The 12,550-nt window shown below is 38.4% G+C and overlaps 1 long non-coding RNA gene across 1 annotated transcript; it reads right to left on the reverse strand.

Annotated features, from left to right (window-relative positions):
* Positions 1-10,073: 10,073 nt before the first annotated feature.
* Positions 10,074-11,721, reverse strand: LOC133746275 (uncharacterized). The gene is made up of 2 exons (XR_009864049.1): positions 11,291-11,721; positions 10,074-10,377 (listed from the first exon to the last, which is right to left on the reverse strand). It is a non-coding gene; the product is annotated as an uncharacterized LOC133746275 (long non-coding RNA).
* Positions 11,722-12,550: the final 829 nt, after the last annotated feature.

The raw sequence follows: 12,550 nt of genomic DNA on the forward strand, positions 1-12,550 counted from the left end.
CGATCTGTACAGTTTCATATTCAATCAAAAGTCTAGTATGAGTATGACCTGTCTCTTGTTTCCTTAACCATTTTTTCTAGTTACATTAAAATTGAATGCTTCACCTAAAAGGCTAAAAATAAAAAAAAGGCCCTAGAAAATGAATGCTTCCACTTTTGTCCCAAATAAAAAAAAGGAAAGAAAAAGGAATGCTTCGCCTAAACACAATTTGGCAGAACTAGAAACCTGATATAAACTCAATTCAATACGGTGCAAGGTCAATCCCAAAAATTCCCAATCAATGTATTCATACCAGTGCAACAAGATAAGGTACAACATTCTTACTATCTTCTAACATATCATTCAATATACTCTGACAATCTAACAACATACTTGCCTGGTCTGTCATATTCACATCAATACAGCTCACTCTTCAAATCACTTCAATGCCACATTTCCTCTAGCTTGTAGTTTAGATCATTCGTTAACATCTGCTGTTTGACAGCAGCGTTTAGTTGCTTCAGATACCGCTTGCTATCACTGTACAAACTGTGGGGGTTGGGATATTTTACATGTCCTTCCAAGTGATGATTCAGTGCTACAAGATTTGTAATAGCTTGTGAGAATTTGGAAAGTATGTTCTTCATGTGTGCAGTATACCCCAAATCAACCAAGAACTCAGTGGGTTTAGCAGGATACTTATAGAAAATCTGTGTTCCCAAGTAAAAGTAAAATTTCTTTGGGTACTTTCCCCTTCTGTTTTCTGCAGCCTGCAGCAGACTCTGCACCAGCATTTCCAGCTTTTTAGTGACAGCATTGGACCCCAGTCTGCTCCTCAACTCATGCACATAAAGCTTAAATTTTCCAGCAGATCCTCTGATTCCCATAAGACGCATGAAGTGCTTGCAGAAGACTTGAAACGTTTGGAAGCCTAGCGCCTGATACATTGTGACTGTAATGGGCTGTCCTACGTCCTCCTCTGCATTACCAATTTGGCTCCACACTTGCTTTATCTTCATGTACACTTTGGGATTAGTGTCTTGGATGTTTTTGCAGGTGGGCATCCCCCTTAATCGATCCACATTCAGCCTCAAAGTCCTCAGCCCTTTTTTACACTCAAGAAGCCTAGATGGATCAATCAGGCTTTCTTGATGTACAGAACCTTCAAGGTACAGAATGGCATTATAAAATGCATACAGAAGATGAGTAACAAGCTGATCAAGTTGTGCACCCAGAGCATCTTCATCAGTTGAAGAACTTGCTGTGGTCCTTTGTTGCAGAATCGCTTCAGTATATGCCAAGATCATTACAGGCTTGATCTTTTCGGCAACCCAACCCTTGAGTAAAGACACAAACTTTAAAATTTTATTCACCATCCGCTTTGATTCTGCAAGAATCAAGAAGCAGCTGATCAATCCCTGAGTCAACTCACTCCCAAATCTGCAAAACTCAACCTCCACTGCTATAGTTGCTTCCCATTTCTCCATTTCATCAATCCAATCAAGAAGTGCTCTGCTTTCTTCTACTTCTACTTCTACTTCTGCTTCGCTTCTTTTCTTTTTACCCAGAGAAGCAGGCCTCATCCTCAATGCCCGACCCCTTTCATCTTCTTTCTTCGTCGAAATGCTTTCTTCTTCTACTTGGCTTCTTCCCTTTTGACCCAGAAAAGCAAGCCTCATCTTCAATGCCCCACCCATTTCACCTTCATCATTCTCTGACATGCTTCTTCTTGAACGCCCAGAATTGAACCCCTCTTTTACTTTTCTTTCTGCTATTTTCATTTTCAAGAAGAAAGAAACGAAAGCAGAACGATATCGGAAGAGAACGGCGAAAGAAAACTTAGAGAAGGAGGAGTAGAACTGAAAATAGAACGGAGGAGAACGTCGGTGTTTCTTGGGACTCCGACTTTTAATTTCTAAAATCGGTAAATAGTAGGAAAATTGGTTCGCCCTCTTTGTAGTTTTTTTCTTTCCGAATGTTTTCCCCTTACAAAACGCACGAGTTTCCCGAATGAAATTTTTTATTTTATTTTATTTATTTATTTCTTTTGTGGAAAATTTATTTTACAAAATTGTACTAAAGTAAACAAAACACATAAACTTAATGTCTCGATAAGAATGAGCCAATTGATCTCTCCAAATCCTAATTGACATGATTCGGGGTTCCATCGACGTCACAAGGTCTCGGTTCTAGTTCAATATACTAGGAGATTATCTCTATCTAGTTCATAATCTCCGCTATTGGTTTTGCTGCCTGTTTATTTAGTGGATTGATGAATACTACACTTTATGTGTTTTTATCAGTACGCCATAATAGGTGAGCAGTTCGACTTGTGCTAGGGCAAGTATAGTAACGATCAGTTAACTACTTTCTTCTTTAAAGCAGTCCATAGTTGTTTAATTCACAATTTTTAAGATCTTGTTTAGTCTTGTTGCTTGAATTTACATAGTTATTTTAAAATTGCCCTCAACATTTCTTGTAATGTAACAAGCTATTGGTCCAGTACACCTTTTAGTCGACTATTCTACATTATAAGAGTATTAGATTATATATGTAGTATAACCAATATACAAAAGATCGAGAGCCATCCAATTGTATCATAAAAAAGATCGAGAGACATATGATTTTAATTTTCCGAACTCACTCATCGATATTTTTTTTTTCTTCTTAAAAGGCCATAATGTGCATTTTAAAACCCTAACATCCCATGATCAAATCGATTCGAACTCAACCTACATGCCATCTTCAGTTCTAACGAAGCACTTTATTATTATTATTGTTGTTATTATTACTACTACTACTACTATTATTATTATTATTTATTAGGACAATGGGGGCCGATTGGCCGAAGGCCCGAAAAGAGACTAGCCGACTAGGTAATAGCTGTAGCAACTTCTCTAGGCCTTACAAGGTCGTCAATATGATCAAGAATAGCTTGGACAATGAAGCTTGGGATTATACTTCTCGGTGGTAGTCTGTTTCCTTTCTTGCTTTGTATTTCTCTCGCCCATGTGGAAAAACGAAGCTTGGGATATATAGATGGAATTCTACATAATCCCCACTCTTGATTAGTGCTTCTCTTTGCCAACCCAGAGGCAACTATATTCCTTTCCCGGTGAATTATTGAACAATTAGAGAAAGAGGTCATGAAATTTACAGTGATTTCAGATACAGTTACTATAGAAAAAAGAAATAGATACAGAATTTGCATTAAAGTACTACTATAGAGCTCAGGTGGCTAACCCAACCAACCTTGTTTCTGTTGTGCGCCCATCAATCCATTATACAAGACCATTAAAACCACTTCTGATTATCTAACACATAACTGAATCACAATGGAGCTAATAGGATAATTAGATCAGGTGCCTCTAATCACTCAAAATCAGAACTCGAAAAAGGATAATTATCAAAACTAGCTTCAGCTTCCACAAAAGGAGCAATGTCAACATTCTTCATAACTAGCATCAGTTTCCTCATTCCAGCATGAGTTCTGTTAATAGAATAGTACATTTAGGTCAGCATAGTGTTGTTAACATGTCAATGACAGAAGGCAATAAGGATATACAAGTGTCAATGACAGAAGGCAATAAGGATACACAAGTTTAGGTAATCTTACATCATATTTGGTCCTTTAGTAATGAGGATATCCTCATAAGGGGCATTTGTTTTACTTTTACAAAATGACGAGTAGCAAGAACTGCAGATGACAGAACATAAGCACAACTCAAGTATCTTAGGTGTAATTAAAAATAAGCGAATAACATAAGCTCAAGAAAGTATGGATTCCTACCACAAGTTTGATAGAAAAGCATAGCCGCTCCTCTTCGATTCATTCCAGTTGGGTTGTTCAGGGACTCTACTTGAGGGCAACCTGGTGTTTCAAATGAGATTTCAGTTCACTGAAAGAATTCGAGTACGAGGAAAAAATGCAGTCAGATCAAAGCTACTTGAGGACCAGGCAATCTAACAGATATATCTGAGACAAAGCATACATTTGAGAACAAGGACATCATGCAATCAGATCAAAGGCTACTTATTCACCAGACAATCTAACAGAGGTGTGAGACAAACATACATTCGATGTTTCGAATTGCATCAGTCACTTTTCCAGTGGCTGATTGATGACAGGTTGCTGTGTCTTGTTCAGTCCAGTTTCTATCAATAGTTCTGCAAAAGTAGACACGACGGTCATTGAAATCCTCAGAAAATAAAGATCGAAGATACAAAACCCATAGCTACTATGCTGCATCAACAGGTAAAATTTACCTTGCTCAGGTCGTGGGCCATTTCCAGATAAAGTAAAATAATCCTTAAACATAACATATCACCATAAGAACACAAACATAGATATATCAAACAGAGGCCAATGTTTTGGATACTTGCTTGATGAAGAAGATGCCATTGTTCGATGTTAATAACTTGATCTTCTGCCCTTCTCCAATACTCTATAATGGGGAAGTATATTGCTTGTGTGTGTTGTGCAGGCAGGGACCATGTTATTTATATAGGAGACAATGCTTTAGGTTCCTTTCCCATTGAGGAATCCTAATTGCATATGGTTAGTCTCCAATCTGCAAACATTATGCTTATGTGAATATTACTTCACATGTTAATTAGATCTGTAATATAATCCCGTTAGTAGTCAATGTACAAACTTCAATTCTTGTTCTTAAGTAGACTATACATGCATATGCATATACTTGATGAATTCTGTGTTATATGTAACTCCAAATAAAATCTTACAGATAACCTTGATAACTCGAAGTTTGGATCAGGGTGATGACACCCATTATCCTCTGACACTTGTTCAAGCCCATTGTTGCTATTTATAGATGAATAATTAATGCCTTTTCCTGATGGATCTGTGACCATCAATACTCCAATCACAAGTACACTGAAGGAAAAAAAAAAAAAAACTTCTTAGAACTAGAATTGACTTCTGAACTGTTTTTGTTAACTCCCTTTCCAGATGAGCTCAGGACGGATATTCTTTCATCTCCTGGAAGCAAAAAATTAGTTAGGGTATTACTATACTTATTTGAAACATAAATGCTTCAATAACTAGACAAGTGAGAGAGGAGAGGTGTAGAAATTATATCTGTACTAGAATTTTTTTGGTGTTGCCAGGTTGGTATCATCTCCTCTCATGCCATTAAGATTGACTCTCAGCTCATCCATGAGTTCAGGTGGTACATCATTGTTAACTAAATTTGTCCGCATCTGTTCTGTGGGAGTTGCAAATGACTGGGACTCTGGGAGCCACCTCCACTATGAAAATCTTCAATAGGCTTCAAATTTAACATAATGTAATTTGTCGGACATAAACTCAGTTACAATTAATTTCTTGACAAATAAGAAAACTAAAAGTAGCGCGCTGTATTGACTTGAATATCTCACCAGGTCTTGAATTAGTTCATACATGACTGCAAAACATGTTAATATATAAAATTCATCAAAAACTTACATGTATGTCAGTGTGTTCACTTCAAAGTGAAGCAAAAGAGAACAATTCACTTCAAAGCCCCACTTATTAATTAGACTCGATTAAACATCTGTACTTCAACCACTGAGATCGATCACTATTCCCTTGTATTCAAGTGGAGATGACAATGACCAAATAATTAGTCATGTAAAACCAGTTAGCAAAATTGAGCAAAACCTAACCTGCATGTCATTGAACTTAATTGATGTCATTAGACATTAGCAGTAACTCCAGTAAGATCATGTTTGCTAGAACACGAGGTAAATTCTACTTGATGAACGAGACATTAGTCGTCCCTCTAGTTTCATGATGTTCACATGATCAAGTTCCTGAGAATCATGATTTCTCATGTCACAAACCCAAAACTTTATCATTTAAGAGCGTCTCCCTTACTCGACCTACATGATTACATGCAATTAAAGGTATTAAAAAGAACTGTTCCCAAAATCAATCGAATCCAAAACTTCACAAGACAATGGTCCAGATCAACAGCACTCAAGTCGACTGAAACGGTCAAAGACACCAAAAAAAAAAAATCAAATCAAAGACAAATGTTCTTCTTTTTTTTTTTCCTTTTTTTTTTTTTTTTGTTTTTTGAGAATAATCAGAGAGTCGAGACAATGTTCAAGATCATACATGTTGGGTCGGGTGCACTGCAATTTCGGCATAGACAATCTTCTATTCGGCGGTCTAGAGGTCGTTCCTGTTCTGGAGTTAGGTCAGCAGTGGTGGCGAAAATGTCTGGCGGTGGCATACTGGCATAGACAATCATCCTTGGCCTTCTAGTGGGATTGTTCCTGTCTGATCTCGAGTCGGAGGTGATGGCGATTTGGAGCATTTGTGGATTGACGATGTTGACATTAAGGTGGCCAGGGTCTTGGGTTTAATTTAGTCTCAGGTCTGACGGTCCAGCATTTCGTTTTGGTCGGGTTCGAAGTCACAACTAGTGTAGACTTGGTCGATCAAAGGCAGGTCAGGAGGACTCTGGGTGGCGAGTTAGTGTTGACAAAGTTGTGTATCAAGGATTCCCTGCGCCTGCGCATCTTGTCTTGGCCTTTTAATTGTAGTGCAAGTTAAGTCTGTAGTTGAGTCGGGGTTTTTTTGGCTCCGTTAGTCAGTCATTTTGGAGTTCCAGCTGTGTGAAGTCCAGTGGCCATTTCTGTGTATGAGATGATGCCAAAACTCATTGTATCCAGTTCATTATTAATGAAGTTTCTTCTTGATCAAAAAAAAAAAAAATATCATACATGACGGTAAATCTTCAAACATTGGTCGACGCAAATGCTACTACTAATAAAAATTCGTTGGAGGTGCCAAGTTGGCCAAACTGACGAATTAATACTAGGGACCTAAATTGCAGGACTTTCACATTTTGATGTGTCCAATGATTTTCATTTGGACCATGTTTGTGATGTATTAACTCTTTAATTTGAGGGACCTAAAATACAAATCTCTTTTTTTTTTTTAGTGGAAGACGTCAATAGAACCAACACACACACCCATGCAGTGTATCCCAGCATAGCCAGACTAATCACTGCACCGCAGACGCACGAACCATTGGGTGTTTTAACTAACCCAGGTCCCTCAAATCTGCTGGCCACGGGATGGAGCTGGGATTCGAACTCTAGACCTGGGGGTTCCAGACTAGGCAGCTCGACCAACACACCACACCACGTGGTTAAATACAAATCTCTTTAGTTTTGAGAAGTTGAGCGATATATCGCAATATGATTTTTCCAAAAAGTGCAAAACACAATCATTTTATTTTCCTTTTGTGAAGCATATATATACAAAATTCAAAGAAATTTCGTTGTACATATGGTAATACCCTTATACACACACACATATAGGACTTCCCAAAGACAATAAAACCTAGATTAATTTGTTTTCTTCCCAATACTTGCAAGAAAAGGATTCCTAGGTCGGTCTAGCTAGGTTACCCTAGCTATATAAATGCAATAGCACCCTTCACCTTCCTCTTTCATATCATTCTTTTCGTTTCATTAACCTAATTAAACACCCCCCGGCTTCTCCAATAGTCTTCTTGTCTTCATTTCTTCATTGTTGATCTAATTAAGGATGTCAAGTTCAGTTGTGAGAGAGAGGCAATATATTTGTAGCTGCGCATATCAAGATTTCGAAGCCAACCCTGACCTCCTAGGCGAGTTGCCCTACAACCCTCCAGACCTGGTTCCAATCGTGTTCAAGCTCTTGAAGACGGTCCGAAGCGGTTTGATTGATGATGAAGATGATGAGGAGCCACCAAGTTTGGAATTGGAAGAATATAGGCTCCTTCATGTAGAAGTGATCAGGGACGTTGGTCTGTCGCGTCTCAAGCTATCATCTCCAAGATCTAGAAGTGAACTCAAAGAGCGCTTCATTCATATTCTTTCCACAAAACTCCATGTCCCAGAAGAAGAGCATCAAACTATCATTGACCAGATCTTTCAAGAGGTTGATAAGGATTGCCGGCGTTTTCCTCTCCACCCATTGCGGCCCCTTAAAGTGGCTGTAGACAATGTGACTGTGCGGTTGCGATTGCGCCCTCCTCCTCCTCCTCCGGTTGATTTTGATGTTTTCCTTCAGATGCTAGACTCAGACGACGGCAACGAATTGTTATCCTTGATTACTGATTATGAGGAGGAGGGTTTGGAGAAAGTGGGACCTGATAGCTTGGAAGCTAAGAAACAAGAATCATGTCCTATTTGTATGGATGACTTTGAGGAAAAGGAGGATGCAGCCCCAATTGCTCGCTTGCCCTGCTTACATGTTTTTCATAGACATTGCATTCTTTGCTGGCTTCACAGAAATCCCTTGTGTCCCTTGTGCCGATGCCCTCTGCGTAAAAAGAGAAAGCTAGAGGAAATATTGTCATCTTCAACTCCGATTGGTCCCTCATCAAATATTCCAAGGCTTAGCTAGCTGATCAGAGATCAGAATAAAATGTACATATATGTATTCAACAAAGACTACTGTATTTTATTTATGCTTGAAATTGCAAAAGAATTGCAGTTCATAATCATTTCTTTCCAGTGCTACAATTAAGAATTCTTTTTATTTTTCCATTGGTGTAGTCTGATTGATGGGGTATCTTTTCCTCATGATTCAATAGCTTTCAATATATCACTTTTCTAGATTTTAAAGAGATTCAAGATTCAAGATTCAAATTGCAGCAAACAAATCATTATTACTAAAAATTTAATAAATCCAAAGTATTGGTTGCAATTCTGTATCGTTAGCTTTATAAAATGGTGATATCTGAAAGCTAATCCTTGTAGACAATCTTAGAATTATAATGATGGATTTTCTTCTTTGTAACGTGATCCATCGAAGTATGTAGAGGCAAAATGAAAGCTTGGTTTTTAAGTTAAATAGTGATCTACAAGTGTCGGTGGAGTTGAATATAACTTAAAAACCACACTTTAGGTTCGCCAAAGACGATACCAATAGTGGGGTCGACCTTAGGGGACTGCAGCCATTCAAGGTTTGTAGGGTTTAACCATAGCCAAGTTAATGTTTATGGCCCTTCACCACATCAAGCTAGAAAACTGATCGAGTCTCCATCACTTCGCAATTCTCATCCTTACACCACACACCATATATACCGCAGGTGAGAATTGCTGTGTAACACAATTTCTTAGTGTCATAGGAGTAAGAAACAGTAATGTTAAGCCCAAACAACGTCACCGACCGAGGAGCCCTCCTTAGTTCCCATGTTGTCTTGGACACCATGGCATCGTTGCGATGCCTTACCATTCCAAGTTTAAAACCGATACCCTTTGAGGTTCCATTGTTTAAGAAGAAGTCCGGTAACGGCTCTGTTGCGACACGTACCAGGTAATTGTTCCCATACCCATTGAAGACGACCGAGGCCTGGAGGTCCTGGTAGTTGAGTCCGAGCTCTGTGTTAGGGTTTATGGCGACGAGTGTAACTTCCCACCCCACAGCGGTTAAATCAGATGTCATCTCGAGCAAGGAATGGTAGCTGATTCCAATTGGAACTCGGGTACTATGGTTTCCAACTTGTTCCTTAGGACGAGGCAGTATACAGGTTCGACAATCACTGACAAGACGAGAAGGGCACTCAAGCCATAGTGAAACCAAACCAACAGGATGGCTCTATGTATGCCGTTGTGAGGGTCTGGGGCCACTTGAGGACCGACCATTTCAATATCTCCTACCGGCCGTATGCTTGGGGATCTCTGACCGGCCATATATGCCGGGAGAGTTGTATATGCTGCTTGAGGACTGTATATGGGCGTGGTTCCATATTATATAATAACAGATGCGATTAAGGTGGGGCGGTCTAATCCTTTGAGAAGTTGTATTCTAATTTATGTCCACCTATATCCATGATCCGGATCGACCTCTATTAACCTAATAATCACATCTTGTTATTTTTGTTCGCTCATCGGGAAAATAATTTCCCCTGAAACACAACCTTTCTGTTTTGGTCAAATGAGATATGCATTTAGCCCAAAGGCAAAGAGAAAACACAAACCCCAAACCAGAGAAAGTAGCCAGGGAAATAGGGCCCTTTGGTCAGGAGCACAACCTAAACTAGACCGATATGGAACTTACAGCAAAAGCAACAAAGAAAAGTAAACAAAGATGATAAGAAAAGACTTGCAATATAATGAAACAAGTAGCTTTGAGGTTTGATGATCACAGATCAGGTTTTGTTCACTTCGCAAATTGCAGATATTCTTCACAGTAAAAAAGTATGTTTGTAGTCAGGGTAGCCATCTAGTTACTTCAAGTAATGATCAAACTGCAAGGCTAAGATCTGTTCGCATGCTGCACATATTCTTCACTGCTAAAACTACTTTTGTAGTCAGGGCAATCATCTAGTTACTTCAAGTACTGTCTGCTCAAGCTTCTTGATATTCAAGATACCCCTTCAACGCCTATTGTCTCTGCAAAAAATATAAATCTTTTAAGTTTAAAGGGCATCATAAAAGAAATAAGTACAATATAAATGGTGGCAAAAACAGTTGCCACAAATGCCTAATTTAGTTGGTAGATTGAAACTCATCATGGTTGTGAAATAGGAGTAGAAAAGGATTTAAAAAGCATAACATAACATCAAGTCCCATAAAAACATCGATTACCAAACTCAAAAGCAAAACATACAAATATTGCTACTGAGTACTGACAATCAATAACAAATGGTGTTACTGAAGGTCAATAGCAAATGGTATTACTGATGGTCAATAGCAAATATAGCTACTGATTGTCAAGAGCAAACATTGCTACTGAACTGGGGAATAGCAAACACACAGTTGTTTTCGTTTATTTGTAAAATGAGGCTTTGAACTCTGAAACATAAATATACCAAACACATAAGTGAAACACATGAATATTGCTATTCGTACTCAGAGACAATAGCCGATACACAATTGTTACTAGAGTCAATAACTAAGATGATGTTTGTCACTGACAGTCCTTAGCCAAGATATTGTTAGATATCTTTGATCGAACAGTTAATGATTGAACGTAAATTGTCAGTTATCAACCAAACCACACTACTAACATTGAACAATTACCCCAACTACACTTGATACACACATAAGGGGAATCTAAGTAATCACATCTGAGAAAGTAATTATCTCTGTATACTTCAAAGCCTATCTCCAGCTTTCTATATCTCTCATCACTACCTCTAATCCACCCAGTGCAAACCATAAGCCACTAATTCAAATTATTTGATTGAAACAACAAACTACCTTCGTTAAATCGAAAGCTACTGACAATCAACAAATAACACATCCATAACTTAAAATGCAAACAACTCAAAAATGCAAATTAGTGAAATACAAACTTTCTTACCTTAAACTGACAAGTACAAACTCAATCATGTGGCGAACAGCCTTGGAAAGCAGTGATACGCTGACAAGTATCCAAAAGCTTGCAAACCACCTGCCCTTGTCTGTTTTGGGAGAAATATCTCCACAGCCCATGAAGAAATAAAAGAAATCCCTGGAGCTGTAACACGAAAGCACCTACGATAAGACAAGCGATGAGTGCACCAGTTGTCCTGCGGACTTTGATTCCTACCTCTCGAGAATTGGATTTGAGAGTCAGTTTGACCACTCCTAACTTGAAGAGGATGACCGACCCGGTTAATAAATACACACCCAACATGCTCAACTAGAAAGATAGAGGCTGAAAGGCTCGTGGAAATTGAATTCGGCTTCCGGCGAATTCGTGCGGAGAAATCAAGGACCTTGTATCAACCCGAAAGGGCTAAAAAAAGAGGGACCTTTAACTCGGCCAACGGGCCAAGGGTTTTGGAAGATTAAAAGCCCAAATTCTTTTTTTTATATTTTTTTGAGTTATTTTTTTTAATCAAGCCCACGAGGCGAAATAGTATATTCATCACAAGCCAGAATAGGCCGTTACATACTCTTCCGCTGTCATTTAAGAACATAGACAGACAAGAATGTAGTGGTAGTACCCACAGTAGTACATAGAAATAGACCTACAAAATAGGTATTGGTAATTTGCTATATTTTTTTATGGATAATTAAATTCCAAATTTTTCTTTGGAAAATTTTCCAATACAATCATTCAATTATATAATGCACACCCTTTACATTTTTTTATGTCATTTTTTCATCAAAATTTCATCAGAAATTTTATATACTCACCCTCAATTACTTAATTCACATACTATAATTTGATATTTTACTTTAAATTTTCTAAGCTAATCAAATTTCCAAAAAAAAATTTGTGCGTGAGATCGCTTCCAAGCGTCTCCGGACGACGTGGAGGTTAGGATTTACTTGTCGAAGATCCGGGAACACAATGGTGGTGGAGGTGAGTCGCGGGTGCTTAGAAACCAATGGTGGAGGAGAGAGATTTCCAAATTTACTTTCTCTCTCCTCAAACTTTGTCTATCATACAGAAACCCTAAAGCAAAAGTTGCTTCACAATCTCTCCTCCAGGGTAGTTAATTTTACTTTTCTCAAAACTCCACTAGAAATTAGCTGAAGCTATGACTACAATTTTTTTCAATTTGAACAGTGGTTACTGAAGCCACTGCAAATTAGGGAGTTCTTTCTACTTAATTCGAAGTTTCGAATGAAG

The sequence above is a fragment of the Rosa rugosa genome, chromosome 4 (genome assembly GCF_958449725.1).
Source record: "Rosa rugosa chromosome 4, drRosRugo1.1, whole genome shotgun sequence".
Classification (NCBI taxonomy): domain Eukaryota; kingdom Viridiplantae; phylum Streptophyta; class Magnoliopsida; order Rosales; family Rosaceae; genus Rosa; species Rosa rugosa.